This window comes from Tympanuchus pallidicinctus, unplaced genomic scaffold, assembly GCF_026119805.1.
Source record: "Tympanuchus pallidicinctus isolate F22 unplaced genomic scaffold, pur_lepc_1.0 scaffold22, whole genome shotgun sequence".
Taxonomy (NCBI): domain Eukaryota; kingdom Metazoa; phylum Chordata; class Aves; order Galliformes; family Phasianidae; genus Tympanuchus; species Tympanuchus pallidicinctus.
Window position 1 is genome coordinate 31,425,056 of NW_026294739.1, and position 25,101 is coordinate 31,450,156.

Here is a 25,101-nt window from a genome sequence, read left to right on the forward strand (position 1 = left end):
TGGGACATTACAGTAGCTGACAATTTCTTTGTTTTAGTAGGTTGTTATTTCTACTGTAACACCTATATATGGGAAAGCAGTACTGGTTGAAGTGACGTTCAGCCAAGATTGCCTAGATACTTTCTTTCCTAAGATTCTGCTTCATAGGTTGCTGCACTTTAGTTGCTCAGACTGACACCTTCCATTCCAGCCTAATGTCTGCCTCAGGCTGACATTTTTTTATTATTATTATTTTTGAGGGTAAGTTAAGTTTCAGCAAAAAAAAAATTAAAAAAAAATCAGCTTTTTCAGAGAACAGTATAATGGAGAATACATTGTGCTTAACCTGGTAAGTTCTGCCATTTTATTGAGAAATTCTAGGACTCTGCTTTACAACCATGAGTCAAATTTTTACTTCAAGCATATGTGTGAAGAGGCTGGGAAATTTATCAAAATTTAGACAACTTAAGAGTTTGGTGGGGACTTCAGATAACATGCTTCAGAGCAACTGAACTGCTAACGCTGCAGATTTAAGCATTCAGAAGCAGCAGAACTAAGGAATAAGCAGCAGCCTTTCCCTGATTCTGATTACCCATCATATAGGCTTGTATTTCATAATTTAGAAGCACAGGTGACTTAATGCTGCATATTGTGCATTTCCAAAGTTTTGAGAGTTTTGCATTGGTTGTTTTTTCAACAAATTACCTCATTCTTTTTAACAGTGTTTGACTTTGTTTAGTAGTATGCAATAAAATAGAGCAGCATACAACATCTGCTTACTTCAAAATACAAATCAAGGATTCTCGACCTAAACTCTGTTGAAAACATATAAAGGTCTCGTGCTAAAAAAATCTAAAGCAGATACTTGATCAAACAAGCTGTTGTTGGGGTGGATTGCCTGGGAGGGCTTATATAGCTGAGTTTAGTAACATCAGGGATCCTGTCTGAAAGACATGTTCAGCAGGAGGATCTCTAAATGATTTATGAGCATCTGAATCAATAAGCAACCACTGGTGTTGAAAACGTCTTTTGAAGTAAGGTATTCTGGTTTTCCTTTACAGTGTCTGTCTACAGTCCAAAATAAGGAAGCAGGTTGAAGATTAACATCTCAACAGCCTCTTGAGGAGTAGGATTTCCTAAGGAAATCTTCCTTAGCCATTTAACTGCTATTGCCCCACAGACAAAGGTTCTGTTAGAAGAAAATGTCATGATATAAGCTACAGGATATCTGTAGCAGTGGTGATACAGGAGTTTCCAACGTGCAGCCAAGAAGTGCTGGTTATTATCTGTAGAGAAGAAAATGATTTCTTTCAAGAAGAAAATGCCAGTGTTTCGAAATGCCCAGATTGTGTATCATGTATAAACTTTTGCTTAGATCCCCAATAAAGAATTTCTAACAACAAACTATAAAAATATCAGAAATCCAAGAAAACTTCCTACCCTTTTTCCAATTTAGAAATGTCACATCTGTAGGCTGTGAACATGAGGAACTCTTTGGCTGTCCTTGCTACGTACTAGCAAGCTGATAGAGCTATCCCCAGAGCCAAAGACTTCCCCCTCAATGGTACAAGAGCAAACTGGTGCAAATCCAAGGCTCTGTGACTGGCTTCCGAGAATAAGAAAATCTGACATTCCTAGCTTGAGTGAAGGCTTCCACCCAGCCAGTGCTGGGTCACTGTCATAGAGTAGTTAACTCAATATGAAGACAATATTCTTCAGCATGTAAGATTCCTTATGTAAATCTAGGATCAGGCTCCCAGGCTTCTAAGCTACCATCCTTAGGACTAAGAGCCTGTGGCAGCCATTACTATAATTTCCTCCTGTTCTGAGAGAGAAGACAGGAAGATCCGTCAGCACACATTTCCATCCAAAACATGGGACCAAAGTCAGAAATTCTATGAACATCTGTGAAACCTGCCAATAAAAGTTGTATCTTCTCTCCACTACCAAGAGAGACAGAAAAGCAGTCTCATAGTACTAGCAAATGTGTCACATACACTAGGTTTCAAGAGAAAAAAAAAAATGACATTCTTCTAATCATTTTCTGAGGGAAAAACTTGCTGAGTGAAAATTCCTGACCCAACCATAATAATTACAATCAAAGCCACAAGAAGTACCAGATATCTGGATGGACTTTAAATGTACTGAAGTTCACTGACTATCAACTTCACAGATAAAAGATTTTCTCTGTTGTTTTTTTTTTGTGTGTTTTTTTTTTTTTAAGAAGGGGGATATAACACCAGACATATGCCTGAATTCTAACATTTCTTAGAAAGGGACTTGACAACAAATTCACAGTTAATGAATTCAAAGCTTTATGAATATATAACAGCTCTAGCTCTAAGAGAACGAACGCCACCTCCAGAGAGCTACAATGCTGAGCAGTGATGCTGTATTTTGTCAGGAAGGCTACCCAGCTATGTCACCATTAAGAATCAGCTCATTTCCTTTGGGATTGCCACTGGTTCAGAACAGCTAAGCATAGTTAGAATAAAACACAACCAAATCATAAACAAATAACATAAAGCTGATTATCTTCCCTTTCAATGAAGTTTCAAATTCCTCATGACATATCAGCGACAGATGCAGAATTCTTTAAAGACCCTGTGGCAAGAATGAAAGCACACAGAGTATATGGAGAAAGAGAAAGCGTCATACAGCTTATGCAGGGAAAAAGCTGGCACATAAATAAGGGGTCTCTGACTCTACATCTGAACAAACTATTCCACATGGCAGATGGATCACTGAAAACAGAGAAGCTTTGTGCTGCCAGCAAGTATTTTTGCTTAAAATGTACTAGAATCTAGAAACAATAGGAAATAAACCAGAAGAGCTCAAAATGTCATGAATAATGTAGGCATATGTTATAATTAGGCTGCATGAATACAGCAAAAAGTTACCATAAATATTCACTCTGATATTTATAGACATTTGCTGTGGTCACACTGACTCACCTTGCCAAGAGCATTCAATAAACTGGCACAAATATTTGTAGAAAGCGATTTAGAGCCATGGAAACAAGACTCAATCTGCCTGGGTATCTTCCCTAAACTGTTTGCAGAGTCCTTTGCTGTAAAGAAACAATGCAACAATATGCAGTACGACACAGACATCTCACTCCTGGTCCTCTGCCACATAGCCCATAAGCAGGGAAAGAGCACGACCCAACTGTGCCTTGCCACCATTTGCAGTTATGTATCAGCAAGCGCCAAAGCCTACTGAGACACTGCCATTTGTGAATTACTGCTGGAAAACTAATTTAAAACAAGAGTGGCAAATGAATAGATAAGGCAACAAGGATTTTGATATGTAATCTTCACAGGAACAACAACACGGCTTGGCAGAATTTAGGATCTCCAGATCTCCTGCCATTCTTGACATATCTCCTTCCTCTTTCAAAGCAGAGAAAACTAGAATTTACTTGCAATATTACATTTAAATGTGTTCTCTTAAACTGCCTCCTCTAAAGGAAAGTTTTTTCACCCCATACTGTACTTCGGACAGGAATTAGTTACAAGAGGGATTAAAGGGAGAACCAGATATGCTTTTCCAAAATATTTAAGCTAACCGTGTGCATGCATCAATTCACAATGAAAAATAAAGTAGGAGTTGTCAACAAGACTATGCTAGAGGAAATCAGATAGGAAAGCATGAGTTATTACCTCACTAAATCAAGTAATCTCTTTAATCTAAAAAGGAAATTTCAAAACTGCCTTTAAGAAAGCTTAATTTCAGTTTTCATACCTGATCTAGGTGTAAAAATGTTTGGTTTTGTTTTTAAGAAACTCATAGCAGGACTGAACTTTGAAGACCGTGTCTTGTTGGGTGTGAAGAAATTATTTAAGACAAATTATAGTGCTGTCATACTCACACCTCATAGTTTAAAATAAACCTTGTCATCTAATTATACAAGGGCTTGAGTTTGTTCAACAAATTTCTCAGAGGTATTTGTGTGGTGCTGCATTTCCCTTCACCTTTGATTATAGCCTATCATTTCAGTCTTTTCCCTCTATAGCTTTCTGTTTTATTGTGTTCTATAACAGGTTGCATTTATCACATCTCTTCAGCTGTGCTAAAGCAGATAAAACCATGAAGTGTCAGCACAGCCTTGGCAGTTCACAATTAAAGAAAAAATTTATAAACAAAAGCAATCCAAAAAGAGATTTGTGCTCCCAAACTAAGGGCTTCAACAATACAAAACTGGGTCTCTGAAAATCAAAACTCCCTATGTTTTAATTCCCACGCCATCTTCTCAAAGCATCAGAATAATCTTGACGTGAATCAGCCAATTCAAGATTAATAAAGTGAAGTCTGTAAAAGAATGTCTCTCTTGCTTGCTTGCTTATTGTTGAGGTTGGAGAAGCTGTGAGTACTTCAAGCGCAGTCCTCCACTGAGGCAGCAAGAAGAGTGGCAAGGAAATATCAGAAAAAAAGAAAATCACAGCTCCCTTCGAAGTGCTTCACCAACTGGATCTTACACCACTGAGAGAATACCATTGATCATTGGCTTTGAAAGATGACATCTCATCTCACAGATGTTACTTAGTGTAAGCCAAGGAAAATATTTATGGTTTAATCACCTGATCACAATAATATGGCTTCTTAGTAACTCGTAACTGCAAGTTATTGTGAACATATGCCTGCACATCCATAACTGGAAAGCTGCATAAAGTCCATCTCCAAACAGGTCAGTGTTTTCTAACCCATATCTTGCCAGGCCCCTAGACAAGTATTTTCCAGTTCTCTGACTGATCTAATACCACATACCTCTTGAGATAAAACTTGTTCTCAGCAGTGGTTCAGGATCATACACTGTATCATAGCTTGGTTTCATGTTTTCTCTAATTAAAGCTACCTTACAAAAGGCCTCAGCATTAAGATATGGATGACATTAGCAAGCTGTTAAATTAAATTTTGATGAAGTTTTGAGGCCTCTCCTCAAAACTCAAGTGCAAATGTGCTCATTTCATTTATCTATTAGGATCACTGGAGTCATAGGGAGGGAAATAGCAATTTTAAAGGGCAATATTTGCTTAATTTTTTCCTCAGTATATTCCAACTGCTTCTTTTCCCTCCAGTGGAAGAACCGCAGATGCTTCATCACTTCTTTCAGGCAAGTGAATATACTCCTAGTATTAGACATATTCCACAGGTATCATAGGGGTGACACAGCAGCATTCAACAGGATCACTGCTGAATTCTGTAGCTCATTTTATCAGGAATAATGCAACTGCTTTTCTTGCTGTGAGCTTAAGGCTTCCAATACTAAAATCTTTTCTTAAATTTAAATTTAAAAAAAAACAAAAAGAGGATAACAAAATCTCATTTTCCTACACTTTAATAACTCCATCAAAATCAGCAGCTTTTGCACTCTTTCTGTCATTCAGGACCTAATGCAAGATCTTTTAAAACAACTGCTTTATTTAAACACTATCACAGAATCAGAGATAACTAGAAACTCAGTGTAGCAATCACTAGGACCAGATCCTGGCAGCAAAAAACAGCTAATAATATCATAAGCAACAAAGGAAAAGAGTTGCATGTATACATTCAATAATCCATCATTCCTCAAAAGACTTCATTTTTTTGTGTAATTTCCACTGAATTTCCATTTTCTGAAGGAGAGCCCAGCTGATGATTTCATTTCAGAAGAAGAAAGATTTGCCTATTTACTTTCTGGTCCAAGCCCCTCCAAAAGACTTTCTTATTTTTTGTTGTCAGTGATGAAAGAAGCTATTTGTTTGTGACAAGAAAAAATCTTACTGACGAAAAGTGAGATGGCTTTTTTGTTTGTTTCTCAGTTAAATCAATAAAACCCCGAATGTGCCAGTTTCACTTTCCATTTTGAAATGCATTGGACAGCTGCAGGGCAGAATGTTACTCCTTCATTATTCTCTCTATTAGTCTTCAAATAATGCTATTTGGGATCAATGATCACCTCAGACATGCTAATATAAACACAATTTGTTTCCATAATAATTGGCATGCAGCTACTTAGTGCATTATAAACGGCTGTATAAATTAATCACAGATTCATACACTGGCTATGTGCTCTGTAATTTGTCTTTGCAGAGTTACTACTGTCAGATCAAGTTTTTATCTATTCTTAATTTTAAGCATTTAATTACATTAGCATTCACACTATAAAACACACAAAGAGGTCTCAATTACCATTGCCCTTCATGAGATGAATTAATTGAAGTCATAAATCCATTCTGTTATACCAAGTAACATCAAAGGTTCACTGTTTAACTCATGGACTACCTGGTGCTGTCTCTCTGCCCATATGGAATGCCCTCACTGTACTCTTACTGAAGTGTACAAAATGTCCACTTGTCATTGTATTTTACATTTGCTTTCGAGTCAGAGGAATGACTCCTCACATATTAGATAACTTAAACGTCACTGAATGTTTTGGGGTATGCTGCCCCATAAGAACGATACAGATTCTGTAAGTCAAACTTTTAAAAACATCTTTGGCCCTCACAGTTTTCTAGACTACCCTTTAAATGGAATCTTTTCTCAAATTATTGCCCTCTGTGTTGCAGTGCATTGAACTTATAAAAACAGTAACCGTAGTGGAAAAGCACAAAGGAAATAATAGAAAGAATTTGGCATAAATAAATTTTACAGCTGGATCTTTGACCTTAAAAAGCTGATTAGAACATTTTGCTGTGGAACATCAGAAACATCTTTCTGTGGCTCATGGCTCAAAGCACTGGAAATGTTTGCTGATGATGCTCAGCTTAGCAGGAAATTCAAGAGGTCTGGGACAAAGAGCCCAGTCCAGATTCTACACTTTGTTCTTTCCCTGGTTGCTGTTCTTTTCTTGATGACTTTTGTTGAAATGCACGTACCCATGTATTCACTAACAATGTATGGATAAACCAGCTGCAGTTTTTACAAGCTGAGACCACGGTAACACAAGCTGAGACCACGGTAACACTGCATATAACGTTTAACCACTGCTCACTTGTCTGTGCATTCTGAGATGCCATCACCTTGAACTAAGTGCACATCATCCACCACTTTCCTCCATTCTTTCAGGCAGCTTTAAACTTTGGCACTTCTCTTCTTCAAGTACTGTACACAGGTACCCTTTCCAGTCCTATACACACCTTCACCTCCCTGTTCTTAAGCACACACGTAGCTCGTGATGCCTCCTCTTGTAATAATGTTGGCTGCTCTACCCAGATAGAACACTCAGGCCCACTACCCATGATGTAGGCACAGGCTCTGACAGGGACGCTGTCTTTTCTTCAAGGACTAATGAAATTATGTCTAATTTACAGAGAGGATGTAAAAAGTTGCCTTCATTTGCAAGTTAAAGAAGAAGGGATGTGTTTCTAATGACAGAGTAAAAAGTCATTAAAAACAAACCAGAACTGGTGAGATGGCTGGAAGGTAATACGGAGGGCAAAGGAATGATAGTCTGGGGCACACAATACTGTAGGATAATTTCATGAATTGGCAGGGAATCCAAGACACAGTACTGACAGATAATGGAGAAGAAAACAGGATATGAAAAGATTATTCATTCAAAGCTAGCTTATAGTGTCTTATCTCCATTCTCAAGATACAAACAGAAACAATGAACACTGGTGGTTCAAAAGAGAGCTTTCCATCCAGGTCACAGTAGTGCATTTGTCAGGTATCACAGAAGTGTAGAACAAATATTTCCTCTTAACTTCCTTGTGCAACTTGTTAATGGGATTAATCCAACGCGTAGGAGGAGTTGTTCACCAACAGGTCTACTCTGCATCACAGACACTGGGCTAATAACACTTAAAACTCTGTCTAAGAGGTAGGAGAGCAAAGTTACTGACAAGGTGCTGGAAATCTTGCTCTTCAAACTGTAGTGCCATGACTGAGTGAGAGGGCTGCTGTCAGGTCCTTAAAGGAAAGTGTGACAACTTCTCTCCTTGCCTTAGTAGGAGTAAGAAAACAATTTTAAGCAGGGTCTTTGCTCACTATACGTGAGACAGTTTCCTCAGTACCATGCAGTTAAGCCCTCATATGAAACACATTTAAGAGAGACTTCCACTCGTGTCCTTAGAAAGAACTCCATTACATATCTATTTTCTTCTAAAATTCCTCTAGGCAGCTACTCTACCCTGCTAAGTACGATGAACAGATTTGCCATTAAGCAAGGTGATCCATTTCTCCTCCTAATCAGAGACAAGAATCTAAACTTACATGTAATTTACAAAGTCAATAAAGAGAGAATGATGTAAATCAAACTGATATTCTGCAAACCAACTTCTTATGTTGCCAACACTCTCTCTCTCCCTGCACTGGTTACTGACACTGCATAAGAAAGCAAGGTTCCTTTAGATGTCTAAAATGACAAGAACTTCTAACCTCACTACCAAATTCCCTTTAAAAATTCAGAGGTAGTTCTAAAATGCACCAGTACTCTGCATAATTTTCACCAATTTCCAATGAAGAAATTGAAGAAGAAATTCCAAAGAAGAAATTAAAATAACAATAACCAAACCGACCCACAAACAAAATAGCTCTAGAATATTCTAGAACTATCTTTTTTTAAACTGCACTATTTCCCCATTTCTCATTGTTTGTATGCCCTAGCCAGCCACAGAGTGATGTAAAGAACAAGTATCCTCTAGCTATAAAGTTCATCCATGGTAAAGCCCTGAAAAGAAAATATGTGTACTAATTTTCTTGCCATTAAGTCACTAATTATACTGAAGAGAGGAAAAAAACCTGCAACACATTGATTTTTTTCCTTTTGCCCTTGGGGAAAAAGCTAGTATATAATTATCAGTTTCCTAACTCTGTTAATTGCCCTTTTGTTTTAATAATGAAAGAAACTCTTTCATCTGTTTCAAAACAGTACTGCACTGAGACAGGCTGGAGGAAATATGAAACCCAGCAATGGTTCAGGGCTCTGGAGAAAACAAGCAATATCTATTCCTAACCTCTTACTGACCTATCACCGGCCTTAGACAAACAAGTTAAACATTCAATTAGCAAAAAAGAAATGAACGTGAAGTTTATTAATTTAGAAGAGAAGATGCAATGTTGTGCATATTAATTCACCTAATATGCCCCACAGCATCTGAACTTCTGTTAGATAAATCCCTTCCAGTTTCAGATACTCACTCCTAAGAGGCAGCTTGGTAGCAAAATCTCTCACACACAGGTCTCTGTATATTTGCATCACAGAGGAGAAATTTGGAGCTAATGATTTTGCAATTTCAGTACGTCTTGAACCTTGTTTATTTATCACAGATCGAAGCTGTCTAACTCCTTGATACCTAATCACTGCAGCATTTTTAGATTTTCCATCCCTTATTTATCTTCCTATGTTCCTTCATTCTCTGCTCTTTCCTTTGATCTTTAACTTCTATCTCTCTTCTGATTTACATCTGTGTTTACAACCACCACCCTCCAACCCCACTACAAAAAAGCCTCTGTGGCTGAACTGCCTGTCAGGCTGCCTATCAAACTGCTCTGCCTCCACCCTCCACTACTACTCACACTCGCAGCAGCTGTTCCTCCACTCCAGTTCTATCAGTGCCTGCTCTTGTGCCACTTTTCCTTCCACTCTCCTGCACCATGAAGGTATCTTTGCAGGGCAGCATGGACTGGATGGGTGGACTACAGTGGATGCACAACCAGGCTGGATCACTGGGCTCAAGGCATAGCAGGGTCAAGGGCTAAAAGCCCAGATGGCAGCAGTTTAACAGTGGTACTGCACAATACTCCCTGTTCCTTCTTTTGTCCCAAGAAATCTTAGCCTCAAGAAATGAGACACTTATTCCTCAATTGTCTAAATATACAAAACATGCTGGTATCCTGCCATCACTTCAAAACCAGAACCAGGAGAGATGCTTAAATAGTACACAAAGCCAAGAACAGAAAGAAAAATGAACACAGCCTCTTTACTCTTCCACTTCTCCATTGCAAGACTAGAAATACAGTCTTAATGCATTCTGTGCAAAGTACAATAAACTAAAAGTTCTGCAACTGTCATATCAGTTCCTCAGCTTTCTAACAGTAGGGTTTCACTACTGCTCAATAAAATATGGGTATTGCTGATTTGTTATTCGGTTGTTTGACCTTGAGAATATCTGATCACCACTCACCAACACAGACTGTACAGAAATCCTCTTCCAATCTGTTGTGCTCTCCTGCAGATAAGAAGTTAAAACAGACTAGTTAATTAGATGTAAGGAAGAACGGGACATAGAAATCTGAACTCAATATAATTCATTTCTGGAGACAAAGAGGTCAAGTGTGCATTACACTTGAGAGCTTATACAGCTTTTCTGGTATTTATTCAATAATATTAGTCTAAAGCTTCAATAGGTACTCAGCAATGTCCCATTTCAATAATGTGCTAGAAACTGCAGGTATTCTGGAATTATACCACAATTTGCATTGGACAAGAGCTAGTTTTAACACAAATAGCTCCACAGCTAGAACCCCAAGCATGTGTCAGTATGAAATCCCTTCGGAGATAGAAGATGAATGAACAATATACGTTTCTTCTTTTGGCCTCTGGATGGAATTAAAAAATACATAGGTAAATATATATTCATCTTATCTTAATGGTAGGCAGTATTTGAAATATACCACTTGCTTTTATGCAAAGAAGATGTACAGGTAGACTATAGTTGGCGCCTTTCAAAGTTTCACAGAACTTTCCTAGTTGAAAAAGAGTTTAAGACCATATACATATACATATACATGAGTGATAAACAAAATCGGACTGATTCTCTTAGTCTTTGGATGAAATCCAGCACCTCCTTCCATTAGGAAAGTAAGGAAGTATAGAAACCTGACTCCAAGAAACCAAATGCACTCGTGTTCTGACAAATATTTTTCACAGCAAACATGGAATCTTTTCACAATGAGAGATGAATCATAAAACTTCACATGTTCTTTCACATTCTATGCATATGTTCTTTATACTCATAATCGTGAATATTTCACTGCACCACAGTTATGAATACTTGGATATCTATTTCAAAAAGATGCATCTGATCTTCTCAGCCATAAATTGTGAAAACTGCTTTGTTTTCCCCACGCTCCTTCATTTTGTTCAGATTTTTTAACTGCAGAACAGCATTTTCCCAGACTCCCAGTTTCATGTTTCATCGTAACAGTTTGATATACAGCCATACATTCCATTTCTATGTGGCTAATGGAAAGATCTTTCTTTTTTTTTCTTTTTTCTCATGGAGTGTATTAGCTAAATTTGTGTTTTCCTCTTTAAGACAAAAAAAAAAAGTACTGCAAGTTGTTTAGCATACATGGGTGATGTTAGACCATTTTTCTTGTAAAGTTCTGTTGTTGCAGAAAGTCAAGTGGTCTTGGCTTAAATTTAGAGATAGGGCAGAAACTTGATGGTTTACCCAGAACTGTAAATAGTATACATTAGCTCATAAGGAAGTTTAGAGTATGTCAGTAACAAATGGCCGCAACACAGAGCTGCAGGAAATCTACATCTGGAACATTTCCACTTGACATTACATTTGTTTGTATAAACCACTGTGGAAGATGGTTGAGTACCCCAGTTAAAGCAGCACTTAGATTATCACATTCTGAAATCGTGAGTAAGAGTAATCAAATTGTCTAAATAATGTCAAGCAGTCTTTTTTGGTGCTCTCCTAAAGTAATTAGAGTGCCCAGATGATAATTTTCTTGATGCAATAATCTTACAAACAACAGAAATGTTTCTCCTTAATAAAAACATAAACTGAAGGACAACAATAAGAATTGTGAAATAAAATGTATCTGGAAAAGTATTTATTTTCTGTCTGTATTACTCTTATTTTTAGAAGACTGTCTTTACATAATGATTCGGAATGAAAATAAAAAATTTTAGAAAGCTTAACAAATACTTTTGCTTACTGTTCTCCTCATAATTAGGTTTTCAGGGTTTCGTTGTCACAATAACGAGTCAATGAGGCTGTTTCTGGGTGTAGGAACAATAAGGGCGTGAGCAAAAAGAACTCTCCATGGGGTAATATCTGCTGCATAGCAATGCCTATAGTCCAGGAACTATGAAAGAGTTTTCAGAATATTCTTTGCTACATTTGGGCACTTTCTCTGGATATCAAACCCTGGAGAGCAGGTTAGGAAATAAAACTGACCTGTGCAGATGCTCTGTCTGGCTAGCTGGGCTACAAGGGATGTCAAAGGAGACAGCTTATATCTAAGCACTAGAACACAAGGACATGATTTCTGTCAGAGTATTTTATCACTACCTCTTATCTTGCACAGACAAAATTACAGTTTGGGAAAATAAGATGGGAGGAAGCAGGAAAGATGAAGCTAGTTTTGCCTTATGGCAAAATTGACTTCAGTGAAAATTCATTTTTCTCTATGTGATACAAAGAAATAAGGAATAAATAGAAAGTTCAGGTTTTTACAGCTTGGCTGTAGATGAAACACATCTTGTACACCCAAGGAACCATACTGGAATAAGTGCCACTGGGAAAATTAATAACAGGAACAAGTGATCACATGAGCGCTAAAACCAGTGAACCTTGGTTTTTATAGATTTAAATTGCATACTTGGATTCTCTGGTGTTTCATAAGGTAGAACCCTTCACTGCTTGTCTGAAGCCCTGCCTGGCCTTTTCCTCCACTGTAGCATTAAACAGAATTCTGCATTAGGCTTTGCTTACTTTCATGATCCCTTTGCTTTTATTGGAATCTTATTACTTTATTAAATTTAATTCACGTTAGTCAACTGGACAGACACCATTCCCTGTCTCTGCCCTACGCTCAGTGTGACTTTTTAAGAGTTGATACCTTAAAAAGCTAAACCAAAAAACACTCATGCTATCACAATTGAGAGGAGCTTCCACAAACATCTGCTCAAGTAATGCATTATCCCCCTTCAAAAGCTGCTTTAACATTCCTCCCTTCTGCGGCACTGACATAAAATCTGACAGTGATTAGTTTGCTAGTGTCCAAAGACCACTGCTTATCTCACAGACCAAAAATGCCTCATTTTTTCTTGTAGTTTTCAGTTTGTCTGTCTGTCCTCTGTCTCAGTTTGATTTAGACTGCAAATGCTTTGATACAGAGGTCACCTTTTTACCGTTTGTTTTTGCAGCAAGCACAAAATCATCCATGTCCATGACCAAGATACCTGAGCACAGTATTAATGCAATTAATAGCTAATATTTATATTAAGAAAATGGTAATTGCACAGGATGCTTGCAGAGTCACACAGTATTCATCACTCTGACCTGCTGTCTTTGATAAGGAACTGCCAGTTGTTCTAATGCACTGAATGAGATATTATTCATATGACAAACAAATCTGTCAATTGGCTTTACTGGCCAGCCCAAATTCTAACAGAGTGTTTATCCAAAACAAATCCCTGCTTTAAGTTGGCAGGCTCATTATTTTTCATATTAATATGTGTACCAACTTGAGAGTTACTACTGAAGCATTTTAGGCCTCTACAGATGGACTGATGATTGCACCTTGATTTATGGCTCATCACCAGGACATTATTCACAAAGCCTTGATAACTCATTTATATCGGTCAGCATGAGCATTTGACTTGACAGAATCATTATCCACATTATCACCAGAACTCACACATGGACCTCTGCCTTTGCTCTGGAATTGATATTGGCTTTCAAGTCAGTAAACACTACTCGGTGCATTCCCACTCAGAGCTACCTACACCTTACTGCCCCTCTGCACTGTAGTCACTTAGTATCTAAAGTTCATCACACATCTTCATACATCTAATCTGTGATAAACTTTTTGTTTTTTAACATCTGTTCTACGTTACTTGACATTTGAGATGTTATATCTGTACTTAAAATGTCTGATGGTGAAAGAAAAAAACCACTTGATATTAAATCCTTTCATAGCATTTATCTTAATTTGTAACCTATTAAAATCCTGTTGCACCTTTAGGACACGTGATATTTTTGCCACATTTTATCTAGATCACTCCATTATGTTAATGCATACTTGCTTAAATATTTCCAGATCAGAATAAAAACAAGAGTTCTGAAAATCAGAATTCTCACAATCCAAAAAACCACAAAACCTGAGTTCTGTTTGAACCTGTGGTGGATTTGACTTCCATGTGTAGGAACACCTTGTACTTGACTTGCAAAAAGAGAAGGAACAGAAAAGGATGAAGGCTGTCCCTCTTCTCCTATTTAATGGATTACCTTAATCCTGTACACCACAGGAAAGACCAGACCATTATAAACAGGGGCTCATAACTGTATATATTTCATGTTTATGCATCTAAGCAGACAACCTAATAAAGGTAATGTTATCTTTAAGCTGTTAGCAGCAAGAAATAATTGGACAAACTTGTATTTCCCTTTCAGGCATTATTCACATTCTACCATCAAGGTCATTCAATGCTTAAACAGAAATATAAACAGTCAGTAAAGATTTGAGAGATCATTTGAGAAATTACACCTTCAGTTGAACAACTAGTTCTGCATGCTCATTTGCACAACCAGAATAGACACTTTTCTATTCGTTCTGCTGCCTCTTTCAATGATACAAAAAAGCAGAGAGGGGATGAGAGCCAGCTTCATTATTAGTAATTCTGAATCACTTCCAAAATTCAGATTATCACATCATCACTTCAGTTTATAGAAACTCATTTATTTCTGACCTGTTTTGCATTTCTGACCCGCCTTGCTACTTATGTAAAAACGATGAATACTTTTACCTTAGCTGCCACTGCTTCTGTGTACCTATGCATAATATATATCTCAGTTTGAATTTATTCTCATAAGACCTGCGATTATAAGGATTCTGTTTCAAGTGACAAGTTTGCACCCATATATTTTTATTTATTGTGCAAATTAAACTATACGGGGATTTAACTAACTACACACACATTTTCATGAAATAACCATGGCAACTGAACATAACCATGTCTTGAACATCATCTCCCACAAGATCTTCCTTAGCTAACTCAAACACCACCCAGACATTTGCAGTCTGCAAATAAATGATATATCACTCCAGTATATATTCTTGAAGTTCTAATATAAAAAAACTGTAAAAGCTGGTTTCAAGTTGCAATCATAAAAAAATCTTTTGTTCCAATATGCTTAAGAATCAGGCCTTCACATGATGATGATAACTCAGCCTAAAATAAAGATACCTGGAAACTGATATCACTTGACTTGACATATATAACAATGCCTGTGTTGTTACGTCCTTGTACAAACAAAAAAATGCCAGCCATGTGCTATACTTAAACAAGATGCTCGTGCCAAATGTTATAAAATAAAAGCTGTAATGCGTGTCAAGCATCGTTTAGTTCTCCTATGGAGCGCGCTGTCACTGAAATTATTAATTCAGATTTCATGTCTAACTCTTTTAATTATTTTACCAGTGGCTGCTAAGAAAGTCCATCTCGTACTATCAAGATTAAAAAGACACATTAATCAGAAGGCACACGAGCAGTACTCTAAATCAGCTGTGCAAGACAAAATCTCTGCTCATTCGTAGAAAATCGTAATAGTAGGAAGTAATTGTTTTTTCTAATACTACTGATGGAAACAATCCTAAATACCACTGACTAGAGTCACCCATTTTGCTTTGCATTTTTTGTGGCATTCAAAACAGGCTCAGAAGAAAATATCTCATGATAATCATTAAAATTCTAATTTTAATACCTTCATAAAAACCCGGGTTTTTTTTTTTTATGAGGCTAAAAGGACTTTTCTCTTGCACAAGGCTATGCCCTTATAACTGGCAAAACCAAAAGAGAATTATTTTCTAGAAGGCTAAGCCATTAAGATGAAAATCCCATCTTTTGAAAAAGGCTGATACCTAATCTTTATCACTGTATTGATTGATCTGGGTTGTGAAACCTACCCATATCCAGCTTAGCTGTCTGGCAGACAAAACAGGAAAGGAGAGAGAAATCCATGTCAATCAATCTGTAATGAAAAAAAATTCATTTGAAATTAAAAACCATTAACACATTTTAGTTGCTTAGAGAGAGGTATGAACTGTGAAAAGTTCATTTTAAGAACTAACAGTAAAGGAAATGCCAGAGTTGTCAAGTTAGTAGTCTTTCTTAGTCCCCAGCACAGCAGTTCACACCCTCAGGATATAGTAGATTCAGGACCAATTTCTATGACAGAGTGATTAGCTAAAGAACTGGTACAGGTGATAAAAACAGGAGAGTGGGGAAAAACTGTCTTTTCACATGTGTTTCAGCCTGAAGCCTCCTATTATCTTAAGACTTCATAAGGCTTTGAGAAACAGCCAACTAGACTGCTTTGGTAATTAAACTGAAAAGACAAGGGCCAAAGGTCAATTAGCGTAGCAGGCAAAGGCTAATTGGCATTTCATTTTCGGAATATCAGATGGGAAAAGCCTGAGCAAATGGCCACTCAAAAGTGCTCCTCTGGAGTTTGTGAGGGTCTTAGTATGAGGAGAAATAAAGAGTTGGAAGTTATGGCTGGCTTTCTTTTTTTTCCGACTTGTGGAGTTCAGTTACACTGGGGGTTGAAGAAAGAATGACTCATCTTGAAGGATTATTCTAAAATGAGACAGATTCACAGCTCAAACCAATTGCATGCCAATTTCTTTCTATGCTTGAGACTGAATCCTGAATGCCTGAGGAGAGCTTGCACCTTCACTGAGCTGCTCTAGTCATCATTTTTGTTACTTTAAGGGATAATAATATTTCAATTTTTTTTCTTAGGCAATCAAACATTTACTGTAGCACAAACTACAAATTGAATATTCCACTTTTTAGGTGAGAACCCTTACAATATAACTGCAAGATTTGTTCTCTGGATCCAGACAACCCCCAAGCAGTCCGTGCAAGGTAGATCAGATTGCACATGAGGAAGAATTAGCTGAAACAGCATGGGAAGCAGGTCCTAGAACTCTACTTGTTTATTTATAGTGAGACTGTTTCAAGAGCAGAACTTAAGAGCAATGAAAGCCAACATCCTGTACAGTCTAGTGGGTTAAGCAATAAACATCAGAATGCCCTAAATGCTGACTTGCTGGATTCTTCCCTTAATCTTGCCTTCAACATCTTTTCCCAGCTGAATATATTTGGCATGCTCAAGTAATCTAAGGCTGAACAATGCTTCATTTTTCTAGGAATTTGCTATTCAACGGACTCACTGCACAACACAAACAATGCTGTGCAGTTTTTAAACGTTTAACTTGCCTGTCAGGCATCAGATGTCAGCAGAACGGTGGAGTCTTTTCCGCAGGAACACATCCATCTATCAAGGAAAATGCTGTCTGCATACTGAGGAAAGAGGGCAATATCAGCTGAAGATCTTTCTGCTTGGTTTTCTGGTTTTGCAAGGCTTCACTTTTGTGATTTTGTCCCAAAACTGAATAACTCCATCAATAACAGCATCCTTTTCCTGTTAAAGAAGAAAAAGATACTTTAATGGGAAAGTTTTGTCTTCTGTAGACTGTACAGAACAAATTACACATGTAGCTATCATAGTTTACAATAATCATTGAGCTTCCATGACTTCAACCCCAGCCATTGAAAGTTTTCATCTATTCACCATGATACATAGCCACGAAACCACAGAACAGTTGAGGTTAAAAAGGACCTTGGGAATTTGCCATATGGAAGAAACATATTGTAAGACCTGCTAAGTTTCCCCTTCCCTTCTTTTACTGTGTGATTAGCAAAGTTCAGTGCCTCCAAACTGGCATGAAGGTGTTTAATGTCAGAGCTTAATAATACAGCATACATTAAAAGTATAAATACAACATTCTTGCAGCTTAAAGAAAATATTTGCCCAAGATGAGTTATAAGTACATAGCTGTATCACCTCATGCTTTGCTGGATATAAAATGACCCTTTAAAGCCTTCTGACATTCTCCTCAAAGCTGAGGATTGAGGCTATGACCTTTTCAAAGCCTTCCAAAGAGCTTCACAATCAACTAAGTCTTATAGAGAAAGTTTCAATAGGAGCCACAGACTTCTTTGATAATCATGGCCGCATGGTTTCCCTCACTCATGAAAAGCAGGAAGCAAACTCAGTTCCTTCTGTTTTGCAGAACATTGAGCTGTAGATGCTCAATGAGTTCAGAAGACTAGACTATCGCACTGCAAGCAAAAAGTAACACTGGAAAGAAACTGATCTCTATATAATGGTTTTGTAGCAGTAAAATTGACAGTCCTCTGCTGCTCAGGTCTACCCTGAAGGCTTGATGAAGTATTCTACTCTAAATACATAACAGATAGTTCCTCCCTTTTACTGTGTTACTGCATCTTGTGCTTATTGAATAAAGAAGAAAAGTTACTACATGCTGCCAGTTAAACAAATGAATGTTCATAGTCCCACATCTAAGGATTTAAACTTCATCCTTATGTTCATCATCAACTCAGTCTAAAGCATCGCCTGAAACCAGAGACCTACAACGGACACAAAGCGAATGAGATATTTCTAAACCAGAGCTGCTGCAGGCCTTCAGCACTGCAGATACAAAGAATGCTTTAGGAAGCATTCCTGCAGACCACTCAACTATCAAAATAAACCTCTTCTCCAGAAGAAACGAAACAATCCATTTGTTAAGAGACAGCATTCTGAAAATAAAGTTATGCAATAACACAGCAAAGAATCTAGAAGATAGTGATGTAAATATCAATTACCTGTTTATTCTTTCTCTCTTTTTTAAATCTCTCTACCTCTGGTGAAGACTTTTTTCCATTCTTTAATATTCAGTAGACAAGGCCTTAGATCCCAAGGCTAACCGAGAAGCCTCAGTCTCATTTTTCTATTAACAATATCTTCTTTGTGTTTGTCAGCCCTTTGGTCCCTCAGAAGCCAGTCCAGAGGCATTCACTGCTGCAGACCCAGTCCAGCCCAGTAAGCACAATGCATAGTGCCTGCACGCCAACAGCACTCTTCAGGTATGCTGTTGCAGCTGCCACTGGTGGCAATGCCATTTCAGATCTCCCTCTTTTATTCTCTACCACTGTCAATCAATCTTGTTCATTCCATGCCATGGCACTGAATACCAGCCTGCACAGTTTGCTAGAAACCTGGCCAGCATTCACCTGAATGACATTTCTTGCCCTAACGGCCTGGAGAGGCTTCTCCTCATCTCACTGATGGCTGCCAAATCTCATTTCTACTCCTCACGCAGACAATGTACGTAAAGCTTTTCTCTTGTCATTTTTCAGAAGAGATGTACTTTTATGGATAGAATTCCATCCTTAGTAGTACTACCTATCAGTATGCAAGCATTATTTCCCCAGGTAAGAAACATTTTCCAGCCAGGGACTGCTGGAATGTGGCAGTACTGACAGCTGGAATATAGCTGCTTCCTGCACACCCAAAGCCTCCCGTGTCGTGGGGGAACAGACTGCTCCTGTGCTGCTCACACTGCCAGTAACAGCACACACAGGGTAATCCACATGCCCTTCTTTTTCTCAGCAATGCTAATTCTGAAAGGGAGTTGATTAAGCAGACAATTTGCTCCTTACGTCAGTTCAGTGCTTAATATATCTATTGAGAGTGGCAATGCAAGCACCCATTCACGCACTTCATAATGACTGCACAATCACTGTCTTCTGGAGACTTGTGGCTACTCAGAAACAGTAACTGTTGCTCAGAGTAACAGCCACAGAAAATTCAGCTACATATGACCATTTTTACCCCCCTGACTGGCTGCATAACAATGCAGAGGACAGCATGCTGCCCAGTGCCTGGGCAGGAGGAGCACTGAGCTCTGGGCTCAGCTCAGACCTGCTCACAGAGAGCTCTGAAGACTGAGACCTTCCACAGCTGAAAAATCCTATCACACAAACATACTGGAGGTCTGACCAAGTAAAGCCATTGAAAAAGAAATTTAATCCAAAAGAATTTGAACACAGAGACTAAAAGGGCTTGTGAGTTTTCCAATTGATCTTGGTTTATTTCCCTGTTTAAATAATCCTCTCCCCATGTCCCATAACCCCTTTTTCAGGAATGATAATAAAACAGAACTGCTCCCATACAGCAAATTATCAATATTTCAGGGATGAAACTTTGCAGATCAGGAACTCTCCAAGAAGGACAGCATGGTGCCCAGCAGCACAGAACAGGGCATGGGTGTAGGAGTGCACAGCTTCCTGAAGAACACCCAGTGATCCCCTCTGACTCACAGAACTGAAAGAGATTAGACTGAACTTCTCAAGGTTACTTGAATCACGCAATCCCTGTTCCCAGGTCTGTGATCAATGGGGACTAACAAAGGATGACTCAGGGAAGGTCAGGGAGGTTAGAAGCTCTGAGGTATTTCATGACAGTTGATTCCTAGTCAGTAAGACACTTGTCAGACATCAGAAACATTCAGTGGTTTCTCTTTCTACCTAAGGACAGACCATATTCTGGCTCCCTCCAGATTGTTTTCTTTTGCTAACAACAGTAGTTTCCAGGAGTTTTTCCATATTGCACAGCAGCAGCTGAAATAGACTCATAGAAGCACAGAGGTAGGGTGAGTTTTAAGTGTTTGCTGAGGTATTTGGGGCTGGTCTGATCCCAGCAGAACCACGCTTAAGACCTGCTAGCTCTCTTGTTTTGCACATATGATCACTGGCACCAGATTCAACTAGAATGGGGAAAGAAGGAGAATCTTTCAAACAATTTGAAAAGCTCAGGGTTCCTTCTTCACTCCAGAGTTCAAATGACGTTTCTGTAAACCAGAGAGATGGGGTGGAGTGAGTAACAATTTATTTTCTTTATGAAAGTGGTATAAAAAAAAAGAAGAGTTGAGCACAGTCTCTGGCTCTGAAACCTGGGACATTCATCCCTAAATCCAACTCTCAAACTGCCAGAGAGCAGAAATGTTCTCCTGCAGGAAATGTCCAACATGGAGGTTTCTGAGGATCTCCCCTCATCTAAGTTTCCAGTGCTGTACGCTGGTTCCTTTAAAGATGCATGTGTATCTCTATATTGCAGTCTGTACTTTAAATACACCCTAAAGGCAAATTTAATCTCTTTGATTTAGCTTTCCCTCAATAATTTAGTCACACACATCCTTACACAGCACATCCACTCACTCACATACATAAACAAACAAATGAAGGAATGAAAACCTATGAATTAATCAAGCCGTTTCCCTGAAGACACTGAAAGAAGCGAGGGAAATTGTAAATGATATTTCTATTTGGGAGGCAGCTGGATTTTACTGTGATAGGGCCATCTAAACATATAAATATCTGAGACGAGAAGGAACAAGATGAAATGAAATGGATGGGAACATTTGTGCTGTCAGGAAGATGAAAGAATAAAGTTGTGGGTGCAACAGAAAATTATTCTTTAAATTAGGCCCATATCCTGAGCATCATGTTTAATATCCTTTCCACTAACCTGCCCAGGAACTATTCTTGATATTCTCAAACTTGAACCTAATCTTCCCTCCTCTACAGTAACAGTGCTTCAATACATAATAAACGTGTTCCTCACAACAGCTAAATAATCGGGTGACAGCAGCCTAAGGTGATGCTAACACTTGCACTTCATTTGTTATCTGGCAGCAGTGCCCACCTGATCATTAACACAGTTATTTAATGACCATTAAAATGGTTATATATATTTTAATTATAAGCCTGTGGCTTCAAATTGTAGTTATAAAAAAGACATTAATTTCCATTCTACATATGACTAACTTAGTATCAGAATGCAGCTCCAGGCAGTTACTGCACTTAAGCAAAATAAGATTCTGATTCTTCACCTCAGACCTGTCTCATTTTGTCAATATTCTCTAAATGGTTATTTTCTGCCCCCTACACTTTTAAATTGCAGCTACATAACGATTGTTTAAAACAAGCAAACAAGAGAACAAACTTGTTTTTCTAGTAAAGCATTTCCTGAACAAAGAACAGTAATCATTTCAAATTATTCCTGGGAATTTAAATGAAATAAAAAGGGAAAAAAAAAAAAAAAAGGCTGCAAAAGTATCTCAGCATGACTGATCTGGAAAAAAAATGCTAAAGAATTGCAGGAGTTTTGTAAATGACTGAGTGTGATTGACAGACAGGATATGCTTTGGTGCCAAAGAAAACCTTTTTTTATTGACCAAGACAATTCAAAATGTTTCTGCCAATAGAAACAGATAGACACTTCACCAGAAAGGCAGATTTCTGCTTGTTGGTAAAAAGAAGCTGTATTTTCAGAAAGGCTCCCAGACAGGTGAGCCTTCCAAAGGAGCCCTATTAGATGTCTACCAACCCCCCGTTATTTGATGAAGAAATACATTTACAAATATATTCAATTTCTTCCTTCAGAAACAAACAAAAACAAACCCAAACAAATCAGCATTTGAAATTTATCACAGTTTATAAATATGCTTCAAAATATCTCGTCTAAGATTTCGCTGGTTACTGGTCTATGGTTAAATCCAAACCAAGAGTCAAGTCACACTAACTGTCATTAATTCTATTCTGCTTCAACAGGACAACAGCACTGAGTCATGGTTAGAATGCATACAAACGGTTAGATTTCTGATTTTGGAAACATGCTAGTACAAGAAGTGCTAACAATCATGAGGTAAGTTCAAACCCTTAAAAAAAAAGATAATGTTCACTTATCTCTTTATTCTGTGGGCCTCTTTTTTATCTCTTCACAGTCTTTTTTCTCTGTGATCTGCAGAGGTGATCTTTTCACCCTGTTAAATCATCCTTATCAAGTGTCTTGAATGCAATAACCTGTTTGGCACATTACTAATCTTTCAGGATTTGTATTTAATATATTGTGTTCTTTTTTCTTTTTTTCCCCCTACTAGGTTACTCCAGAGCTCAAAATTGTTGGACTACTGATTGATTTCACAGCCTTGTGGGTTGTTTTCATCTATGTGTTTCACGAAACTTTCAAAAAGTAAAAGGACAGAAAGAAAAATCCCTTCCCTGCATCTCTCTCACATTCATGCATATACAAAGTTTCTTTAATTATGCACACGTTATTTCAGATAAGAAATACCTCAGCTTCTTGATTTTTTTTAAAAAAGAATTCTGCACATATCAGATTAACCAGTAGATGAATGACCATAAATCCTCTCTCTATCTATCATCTGTGTTGTTACAGTGATGTAGGGTAAGTTTTGTACACTGTCTGTGGAATTAAGACTGTCTACCAAGCCTAAAAATAAGCTGAAATTGTTATTGGGTATTATAAAAACTAATGGTATTAAAGTACACCCTTGAAAAGTGAACCCTCCTAATACTACAGTGTTGTGATTTGATAAGGGTTGTGATTTGATATGTACAGTTATGAGGAAAAGATGTCCCACTCAACTCCCCTCTCCAACTGATGCAGGTTTACAAAAAACGGAGATCTGCTGTCAGGAAGGGTTTGGCATGGCAGGGCTCCTGGAGAGGCTTGGCTGAGTTCAGTGTCCCACCCCTCCACACTGCTCCTTACAAACACAGCTACAGAGGAACGCTGTAGTACAGAGTGACTTCCTCTGATGAGTACAAGAATCGATAACTATGTGGGTGAGATGAATAGTTGGTTCTTTGCAAAAACAAGATTTCAGACTGAAGACGACTCAAAAATTGCTATTCCTATGGAAACATTGAATACTTTCTTGCTATTTTTTAAACACATAATTGGCAGTTACATCAATAACACCAATGTATTTTTCATGTGGATTCTTACACATAAAAAATAGGTAATATCTTTTAATGGTTACTTTTCACCATTAGCTTGCCTATAAGTGCTAGTATGCAACCTGTAAAATTAGCAATATATAAACGGGCAACATAGGTATACATGGAGGTACTGGTAGCTGCCTACTTACATGGATATGCAGTCAGGCATTCCACTCTTACTGCACCCTTCATCCTTCATACTCTTAAGCCAATGCCCAATTTTAAGTAACTAATGAGACTCAGTGACTCTGTATCTGACCAAAATCTGCATAAAACACTAACATATGGACGACTGACAAAGAAAGAGGAATGTGCTGGCCGATACTCAGCACGCCGTCCTCTGCAACCTTGCTCTTGTAGTGCTAACTTTCCATTTCCTCACCTACCTCCTCACAGCCCTCATTACTCAACCAACATTCAACTTGCCCACTTACCTCATTCCTACAGGACCATCACTCCTCAGGCACTAGCTGTTTAACTGCTGCTCATGTCCTTGTGCAATTCTTACCTGTTTTCCAATGAAACACAATCTTACCTCTACCTTCTTTACAGCACTGACTTTGAACTGCAGTATTATTTTGGAGAGTTTGTGGTCAGTTAAGCATCACAGAAAGCAGTTTCTACTTAAAAAGACACTACCTGTTAATGCACTGCCCCAAATCTCTCAGTACTATTTGACTGTCATAGACCTTTACAGAGAAGCTAATAAAATGTCATGCTTGCATGTATGAAACCCTCCACCAGAGGAAATCAGCTGTGTGCTTCTGATAGGAAACTTAGGCTGGTCAGGAGAGACATCTACAGAAAACCTATGGTAAACTTAGCTGTAAAGAACTAAGGGTCATTTTAAGACAAATCTTGTGTACAGATGGGTCAAGGGAAAAGTTAACCAAAAAATCAAGTATACAAAATAACTTATAAAACCTTTTTTGTTTGTTTTTGATACTTTTGGTTCCCAAATTCAGAAAGCCAACATATGGATGGAAAAAGAAAAATCAGTGGGAATAAAAAATATTGTTAACACTTGAACTATTTTTCTGTATTGTCTGTTCATTGCTAGAGGCAAGATAAGCCCTCTACACCTGAAAATAAAGATGGTCACAATCTTTGACTCCACAAATGAGAACTCCAGAGCCACGCAGCTCTCCAGCTACCCAGGCCCATAAGTAGGACTCAGCTCAATTAAATACACCTCAATGTCTCTGTAGCTCTGCTGCAGCTGTTTTCATTCAGTGAGCATTAGTTCTAGCTGCTCCTCATACTGCCTTCATCACCCCCTCTGATCAATGGTAACACCCATATATTTATGAATGCTACAATTTTAAGTTACTTAGTATGCTTTTCATAAGTCCTTCTACGCACTGGAGAGATTCATAGTCTCTTAATGCTACTCAAACAAATGGTACCTGGGATTTGGGGATGTAATCTGACCCCATATATGGAATACAAAAGCAGGAAAGAGGCCAAAACTCACACACTTATGAATAGCCTCCTTGATTTCAATAAACATAAGG

At 38.0% G+C, this 25,101-nt stretch overlaps 1 long non-coding RNA gene across 1 annotated transcript in view; it reads right to left on the reverse strand.

The window, feature by feature from the left end:
• LOC128082504 (uncharacterized) overlaps positions 1-15,903 on the reverse strand; it is a 55,609-nt gene extending 39,706 nt beyond the window's left edge. The window contains exons 1-2 of the long non-coding RNA XR_008207699.1: positions 15,835-15,903; positions 10,089-10,133 (exon numbers count right to left, since the gene is read on the reverse strand). This is a non-coding gene — a long non-coding RNA (uncharacterized LOC128082504). The remainder of the gene's footprint in view (positions 1-10,088; positions 10,134-15,834) is intronic.
• Between the last annotated feature and the right edge of the window lie 9,198 nt (positions 15,904-25,101).